The 8,920-nt window shown below is 37.9% G+C and overlaps 1 non-coding gene across 1 annotated transcript; it reads left to right on the plus strand.

Annotated features, from left to right (window-relative positions):
* Positions 1-1,504: 1,504 nt before the first annotated feature.
* On the plus strand, positions 1,505-1,612 carry LOC112774795 (small nucleolar RNA R71). Its single transcript, XR_003189255.1, has one exon. It is a non-coding gene; the product is annotated as a small nucleolar RNA R71 (small nucleolar RNA).
* Positions 1,613-8,920: the final 7,308 nt, after the last annotated feature.

Raw genomic sequence — 8,920 nt, forward strand, 5'->3', positions numbered from 1 at the left:
GAGAGAGATCCTTGAGTTGTAAACACAAGGTTGTCCTCATTTATTTGAAGGATCAATTCTCCTCTGTCCACATTAATCACAGCTCTTGCTGTGGCTAGGAAAGGTCTTCCTAGGATGATGGATTCATCCTCATCCTTCCCAGTATCTAGGACTATGAAATCAGCAGGGATGTAAAGGCCTTCACCCTTTACTAACACATCCTCTACTTGTCCATAAGCCTGTTTTCTTGAATTGTCTGCCATCTCTAATGAGATTTTAGTGGCTTGCACCCCATAGATTCCCAGTTTCTCTATTACAGAGAGGGGCATGAGGTTTATCCCTGAACCAAGGTCACACAGAGCCTTTTCAAAGATCATGTTGCCTATGGTACAAGGTATTACGAACTTTCCAGGATCCTGTTTCTTCTGAGGCAATGTCAGTTGATCCAGATCACTTAGTTCATTGGTGAACAAGGGAGGTTCATCTTCCCAAGTCTCAATACCAAATAATTTGGTATTCAGCTTCATGATTGCACCAAGGTACTTGGTAACTTGCTCCTCAGTAACATCCTCATTCTCTTCAGAAGAGGAATACTCATCAGAGCTTATGAAGGGCATAAAGAGGTTTAATGGAATCTCTATGGTCTCTAGATGAGTCTCAGATTCCTTTAGTTCCTCAAAGGAAAGCTCCTTATTGATCACTGGACGTCCCAGGAGGTCTTCCTCACTGGGATTTACGTCCTCCCCTTCCTCTTTGGATTCGGCCATGATGGACATTTCAATGGTCTTGCACTCTCCTTTTGGATTTTCTTCTGTATTGCTTGGGAGAGTACTAGGAGGGATTTCAGTGATCCTTTTACTCAGTTGGCCCACTTGTGCTTCCAAATTTCTAATGGAAGACCTTGTTTCATTCATGAAACTTACAGTGGCCTTGGATAGATCAGAGACTAAGTTTGCTAAATTAGAAGTATTTTGTTCAGAGTTCTCTGTCTGTTGCTGAGTGGATGATGGAAAAGGTTTACTATTGTTAAACCTGTTTCTTCCACCATTATTAAAGCCTTGTTGAGGCTTTTGATCCTTTCATGAGAAATTTGGATGATTTCTCCATGATGAGTTATAGGTGTTTCCATAAGGTTCACCCATATAATTTACCTCTGCTATTGCAGGGTTCTCAGGATCATATGCTTCTTCTTCTGAAGATGCCTCTTGAGTACTGTTAGATGCAGCTTGCATTCCATTCAGACTCTGAGAAATCATATTGACTTGCTGAGTTAATATTTTATTCTGAGCCAATATAGCATTCAGATATCAATTTCAAGAACTCCCTTCTTCTGAGGCATCCCATTACTCACAGGATTCCTCTCAGAAGTGTACATGAACTGGTTATTAGCAACCATGTCAATGAGTTCTTGAGCTTCTACAGGCATTTTCTTTAGGTGAATGGATCTACCTGCAGAAGTATCCAATGACATCTTAGCTAATTCAGACAGACCATCATAGAATATATCCAGGATGGTCCATTTTGAAAGCATGTCAGAAGGACACTTTTTGGTCAGTCCTTTGTATCTCTCCCAAGCTTCATAGAGGGATTCACCTTCTTTCTGTCTGAAGGTCTGAACATCCACTCTAAGCTTACTCAGCTTTTGAGGAGGAAAGAACTTGGCTAAGAAAGCCTTGACCAGCTTATCCCAAGAGTTCAGGCTATCCTTAGGTTGAGAATCCAACCATACTCTAGCTCTGTCTCTTACAGCAAAAGGAAAAAGCATGAGTCTGTAGACTTCAGGATCTACTCCATTAGTCTTAACAGTATCACATATCTGCAAGAATTCAGTTAAGAACTGAAAGGGATCTTCAGATGGAAGTCCATGAAACTTGCAGTTTTGCTGCATCAGAGAAACTAGCTGAGGTTTCAGCTCAAAATTGTTTGCTCCAATGGCAGGAATGGAGATGCTTCTTCCATGTAAATTGGAATTAGGTGCAGTAAAGTCACCAAGCATTCTCCTTGCATTATTATTATTTTCGGCTGCCATCTCCTCTTCCTGTTCGAAAATTTCTGAGAGGTTCTCTCTGGATTGTTGTAATTTAGCTTCTCTTAGTTTCCTCTTCAGAGTCCTTTCAGGTTCTGGATCTGCTTCAACAAGAATATTCTTACCCTTGCTCCTGCTCATATGAAAGAGAAGAGAACATGAAAAGAAGAGGAATCCTCTATGTCACAGTAAAGAGGTTCCTTATTGTTAGTAGAAGAAGAAAAGGAATAGGGGTGAAGAAGAATGAAGAATCCAGACACAAGGGTAAGGATAGGAGAGATGTGAGATGAAGAGAAGTGTTAGTAGATGAATAAATGAATAGAAGGAGATGAGAGAGAAAGAGGATTTTCGAAAATAATTTTTTTGAAAAAGAGTTAGTGATTTTCGAAAATAGTTTTTGAAAAAGGTTAGTAATTTTTGAAAATTAAAATAAAAAATTAAAATAATTAGTTAATTAAAAAGAAATTTTGAAAAAGAGGGAAGATATTTTCGAAAATTAGAGAGAGAGAGTTAGTTAGGTAGTTTTGAAAAAGATAAGAAACAAACAAAAAGTTAGTTAGTTAGTTGAAACAAATTTTGAAAAGATAAGAAGTTAGGAAGTTAGAAAAGATATTTTGAAATCAAATTTTTGAAAAAAGATAAGATAAGAAGATATTTTTGAAAAGATATGATTAAAATTAGTTTTGAAAAAGATTTGATTTTTAAAATCACAATTAATGACTTGATTCACAAGAAATCACAAGATATGATTCTAGAACTCAAATTTGAATCTTTCTTAACAAGCAAGTAACAAACTTGAAATTTTTGAATCAAAACATTAATTGATGATGTTATTTTCGAAAATTATGAGATAAAATTAAGAAAAAAATTTTTGAAAAAGATAAGATTTTTAAATTGAAAATTTGATTTGACTCATAAAAGCAACTAGATTTTTAAAATTTTTTGAAAAAGTCAATCTAAATTTTCGAAATTTTGAGAGAGAAAAAAGGGAAAGATATTTTTTTGATTTTTTTGAATTTTTAATGAGGAGAGAAAAGAACATGAAGATGATGCAATGCATGAAATTTTTAGATTAAAACAATGAATGCATGCAAGAATGCTATGAATGTCAAGATGAACACCAAGAACTTTATATGCAAAGAAAACATGTAAGACACCAAACTTAGAAATCTTTCATGTTTAGACTCTATGGATGCAAAAATGCACATGTAAAACAAGAAAACATCAAGATCAAACAAGAAGACTTACTAAGAACAACTTGAAGATCATGAAGAACACTATGAATGCATGTATTTTCGAAAAATGCAAGATGAATATGCAATTGACACCAAACTTATAACATGACACATGACTCAAACAAGAAACATGAAATATTTTTTTGATTTTTATGATTTTATGATTTTTTTTTGTATTTTATTTTAATTTTTTTCGAAAATCATTTTGAAAAAGAAAAATAAGGATTCCAAAATTTTTAATATGAATTCCAAGAATCTTATGCTCTTTAGTCTAAAGCTCCAATCAAAGGGTCAGGCATGGCTTAATAGCCAGCCAAGCTTTAGTAAAAATATGAGTGTAATTCATTCAATTTTAAGCCAAAACCTCAGTCCAAAAGAATTTAGACATGGCTTTACAGCCAGCCAGGCTTTAGCATGCTTCATGAAACACTAGAATACATTCTTAAAAATTCTGAAGAAAAATATATTTTTGAAAACATTTTTATTTTAAAAATTTTTTCGAAAACAACGGAGAAATTTTTGAAAGATTTTTTTTTTTTTGAAAATTTTTTTTTGAAAACTTTTTGAAAATAAAACGAAAAGAAAGTTACCTAATCTGAGCAACAAGATGAACCGTCAGTTGTCCAAACTCGAACAATCCCCGGCAACGGCGCCAAAAACTTGGTGCTCTAATCTCAATTCATAATTTGTCACAACTTCGATACAACTAACCAGCAAGTGCAATGGGTCGTCCAAGTAATAAACCTTACGTGAGTAAGGGTCGATCCCACGGAGATTGTTGGTATGAAGCAAGCTATGGTCACCTTGTAAATCTCAGTCAGGCGGGTATAAAATAGTTATGGAGTTTTCGAAAATAAATAATAAACTAAGGATAGAAATACTTATGTAAATCATTGGTGAGAATTTCAGATAAGCGCATAGAGATGCTCTCGTCCCTCTGAACCTCTGCTTTCTTGCTGTCTTCATCCAATCAGTCTTACTCCTTTCTATGGCTGGCTTTATGTAAGGGCATCACCGTTGTCAATGGCTACTTTTGATCCTCTCTAGAAAATGGTCCGATGCGCTGTCACTGCATGGCTAATCGTCTGGAGGCATCACCCTTGTCAATGGCTGCATCCCATCCTCTTGTGAAAATGGTCCAAATGCTCTGTCACAGCACGGCTAATCATCTGAGGTTCTCGATCATGCTGGAATAGGATTCACCCTCCTTTTGCGTCTGTCACTACGCCCAGCACTTGCGAGTTTGAAGCTCGTCACAGTCATTCAATCCCAGAGTCCTACTCGGAATACCACAGACAAGGTTTAGACTTTCCGGACTCTCATGAATGCCGCCATCAATCTAGCTTATACCACGAAGATTCTGATTAGGAGATCCAAGAGATACTCATTCAATCTAAGGTAGAATGGAAGTGGTTGTCAGGCACGCGTTCGTAGGGAATGATGATGATTGTCACGTTCATCACATTCAGGTTGAAGTGCGAATGAATATCTTAGAAGCAGAATAAGTTGAATTGAATAGAAAACAGTAGTACTTTGCATAAATCTTTGAGGAACAGCAGAGCTCTACACCTTAATCTATGGAGTGTAGAAACTCTACCGTTAAAAATACATAAGTGAAAGATCCAGGCATGGCCGAATGGCCAGCCTCCATGATCTAAGAACCAGGCGTCCAAAGATGTTCAAAGATAATAGTAAAAAGTCCTATTTATAATAAACTAGCTACTAGGGTTTACAGAAGTAAGTAATTGATGCATAAATCCACTTCCGGGGCCCACTTGGTGTGTGCTTGGGCTGAGCTTGAAGTCTACACGTGGAGAGGTTATTCTTGGAGTTGAACGCCAGCTTTTGTGCCATTTTGGGCGTTGAACTCCACTTTGCAACTTGTTTCTGGCGCTGGACGCCAGAATTGGGCAGAGAGCTGGCGTTGAACGCCAGTTTGCGTCATCTAAACTTGGGCAAAGTATGGACTATTATATATTTCTGGAAAGCCCTGGATATCTACTTTCCAATGCAATTGGAAGCGCGCCATTTGGAGTTCTGTAGCTCCAGAAAATCCATTTTGAGTGCAGGGAGGTCAGAATCCAACAGCATCAGCAGTCCTTCTTCAACCTCTGAATCTGATTTTTGCTCAAGTCCCTCAATTTCAGCCAGAAAATACCTGAAATCACAGAAAAACACACAAACTCATAGTAAAGTCCAGAAATGTGAATTTAACATAAAAACTAATAAAAACATCCCTAAAAGTAACTAGATTCTACTAAAAACATACTAAAAACAATGCCAAAAGCGTATAAATTATCCGCTCATCAGGCTCCTTTAAGTCTCCCTTTAAGGTTGCCCCGACTTTTGTTGTCTTATCCCGGGCATCGCCGATTTGGACTTCTTCAGTCTCGCCTTCAGGTTGTAGACGAAGTTCTTCGCGAACTCGAACTCCTCCGAGTTCGATAATGTTGATTTCCTCCCCTCTGGGGTTGCCTTTAAGGTTCAGACTTTCATTGTAACAGCGTCGCGCAATTTTTTGGTCTCCTTTTATCGTGGCGATCCCTTCCGGAGTTGGGAACTTTATGCATAGATGTGGAGTCGAGACCACTGCGGCGATCTGGTTCAGTGTTGTCCGATCTATTAGGGCGTTGTAAGCTGAGCTCACGTCGACTACAATGTAGTCTATGTTGAGTGTCCTTGACTGGGTTCCCTTTCCAAAGGTTGTGTGTAGTGAGATATATCTAAGTGGTTGGATTGAAGTGTCTCCCAGTCCGAACAAGCTATTCGGATATGCTCTGAGCTCTTTATCTTGCAAATCGAGTTTATCGAAGGCGGATTTAAACAAGATATCCGCAGAGCTTCCTTGGTCTACCAATGTTCTGTGGAGATTAGCGTTAGCCAATATGATAGTGATGACGATGGGATCATCATGTCCCGGGATGACGCCTGTTGCATCTTCTTGAGTAAAAGTAATAGTGGGGAGGTCGGATGACCTCTCTCCTTCCCCGACATGATATACCTCTTTAAGGTGTCTTTTGCGAGATGATATAGAGATCCCTCCTCCTGCGAATCCTCCATTTATCATAAGAACATTTCTTTCAGGGGTATTGGGTGGTCGTTTAACCCGTCCGACCTCTTCGTCACTTCTTCTTTTTCTCGGTTCATCCGCTTTGTTGGCTAAGTACCGATCTAGTCGTCCTTCTCTTGCCAATTTCTCTATGACATTCTTCAGGTCGAAGCACTCGTTAGTAGGATGTCTGTAAATTCGGTGGTATTTGCAGTACTCTGTCTGACTTCCCCCTCTTCTTTTGCTTTTGATTGGGCGGGGTGGTGGGATCTTCTCAGTATTGCAAATTTCTCGGTAAACATCTACAAGAGATACCCGAAAAAGGGTGTAATTGTGGTATTTTCTAGGCTTCTCACTGGGTTGATCTTCTTTTTTCTTGGACTCTTTATCCTTGTCCCGAGAGGGGTAGGTGGATCCAGGTTTTGAGGTTTCTCCTAATCGAGAATTCTCTTCCATGTTAATATATTTTTCTGCCCGTTCTTGTACCTCGTTCAGAGATGTTGGATGCTTTTTTGATATGGAGTGGCTAAAAGGTCCTTCTCGCAGGCCATTGATGAGACCCATGATGGTGGCTTCTGTTGGCAGACTTTGTATGTCCAGACACGCTTTGTTGAATCTTTCCATGTAGTTGTGAAGACTTTCCTGATCTCCTTGCTTGATCCCTAATAGGCTCGGGGCGTGTTTGGCTTTGTCCTTCTGGATGGAGAATCTGGCAAGAAATTTTTTGGCTAAGTCATCAAAACTTGTGATGGATCTAGTTGGCAAACTGTTGAACCACTTTATTGCTGTCTTTGTTAGGGTAGTCAGGAAGGCTTTGCATCGAGTGGCGTCCGAGGCGTCAGAGGCGTCAGTGAGATACATTCTGCTTCTGAAATTGTTGAGATGATGGCTCGGATCCGATGTGCCATTGACGAACGAACTTTTATGTGGTCTAGAAATTCACAAATATATTCTCGTTGTAAGTATAGTTCTAAACCCACAAAGAATCCTTTCGTACAAAAAATTGGTTGTCACAAGTAACAAACCCCTAATAAAATTGATAACCGAAGTATTTAGACCTCGGGTCGTCTCTCAAGGAATCGCAGGGAGGTGTGTTTATTATTGGTTATGAAATTGTATCCTTTTTTGGGATTTTTAAAATAGGGAACAAGGAAATAAATTGGCAAGGAAGTAAATTAATAACTAGAAAAACTCTTGGCAAGGTATGAGAACTGGAAATCTCATCCTAGTTATCCTTATCAGGTGTGATGAGAATTGTTATTGCTCCTGCTTAGTTAACCCTTACTAAATAAAGGAAAGTCAAGTGGACTAATCAATTTGATTCTTCAAGTCCTAGTCAACTTCTGTGGAAAGACTAGCTTTAGAGGGATCCAAATCAATCAGCAATTTCCAATTTTCAATCAACAGCTGAGTTTGACAACTCAAGTGTCACCAATTACTCAACCAAAGCCAAAAAGGGAAAAATCTAAATTATTTATATCATAAATAGAAGAAAGCAATCATAAATCTGAAATACCTTAAATTGCATTAAATAAAGAAATCAAATTAAACATAGAATTTATAAACCAATTTGGCAACATCAAGTAATCAACTAAAGTAATAGAATAATTAAAAGTAGAAGAGAAACTAAATTAAAGAAACATAGAACCTGGAATTGAGAAGAAAACAATCATAAAGCTAAGAGAAATCCTAAATCCTAAAACCTAAGAGAGAGGAGAGAGCCTCTCTCTCTAGAAAACTACATCTAAAACCTAAATTTGTGAATTATGAATGTTGTGTTTATGAATGAATGGATTTCCCCACTTTATAGCCTCTAATATGTGTTTTCTGGGCCAAAAACTGGGTCAAAAACAGCCCAGAAATTGCCCCCAGCGGTTTCTAGTATGTACAGGTCGCTGCAAAATGCAATCCGTGCGAACGCGTAGACGACGCTCCCGCGTGACTTTGCAGCGACCTGTACGTACCAGAAATCGCTGGGGGCGATTTCTGGGCTGTTTTTGACCTAATTTTCGGCCCAGAAAACACAGATTAGAGGCTATAAAGTGGGGAATCCATTCATTCATAGATACAATATTCATTATTCACAATTTTAGGTTTTAGATGTAGTTTTCTAGAGAGAGAGGTTCTCTCCTCTCTCTTAGGATTTAGAATTAAGATTTCTCTTATTTTATGGTTATTACTTCAATCCAGGTTCAACATTCCTTTAATTTATTTTCACTTCTAATTTTATTCTATTACTTTAGTTGATTACTTGATGTTGCCAATTTGGCTTATGAATTCTTATGTTTAATTTGATTCAATATAATTTGAGGTATTTCAGATTTATGATTGTTTTATTCTATTTATGATGCTTTCAATTTAATTTAGATTTCTCTCCTTTTGGCTTTGGTTAAGTAATTGGTAACACTTGAGTTGTCAAACTCAGCGGTTGATTAAGAGTTGGAAACTGCTGATTGACTTGGATCCCTCTAAAGCTAGTCTTTCCATAGGAGTTGACTAGGACTTGAGGAATCAAGTTAATTAGTCCACTTGACTTTCCTTTATTTAGTAAGGGTTAACTAAGTGGGAGCAATAACAATTCTCATCACACCTGATAAGGATAACTAGGATGGGATTTTCAGTTCTCATACC

Source organism: Arachis hypogaea, chromosome 18, assembly GCF_003086295.3.
Source record: "Arachis hypogaea cultivar Tifrunner chromosome 18, arahy.Tifrunner.gnm2.J5K5, whole genome shotgun sequence".
NCBI lineage: Eukaryota > Viridiplantae > Streptophyta > Magnoliopsida > Fabales > Fabaceae > Arachis > Arachis hypogaea.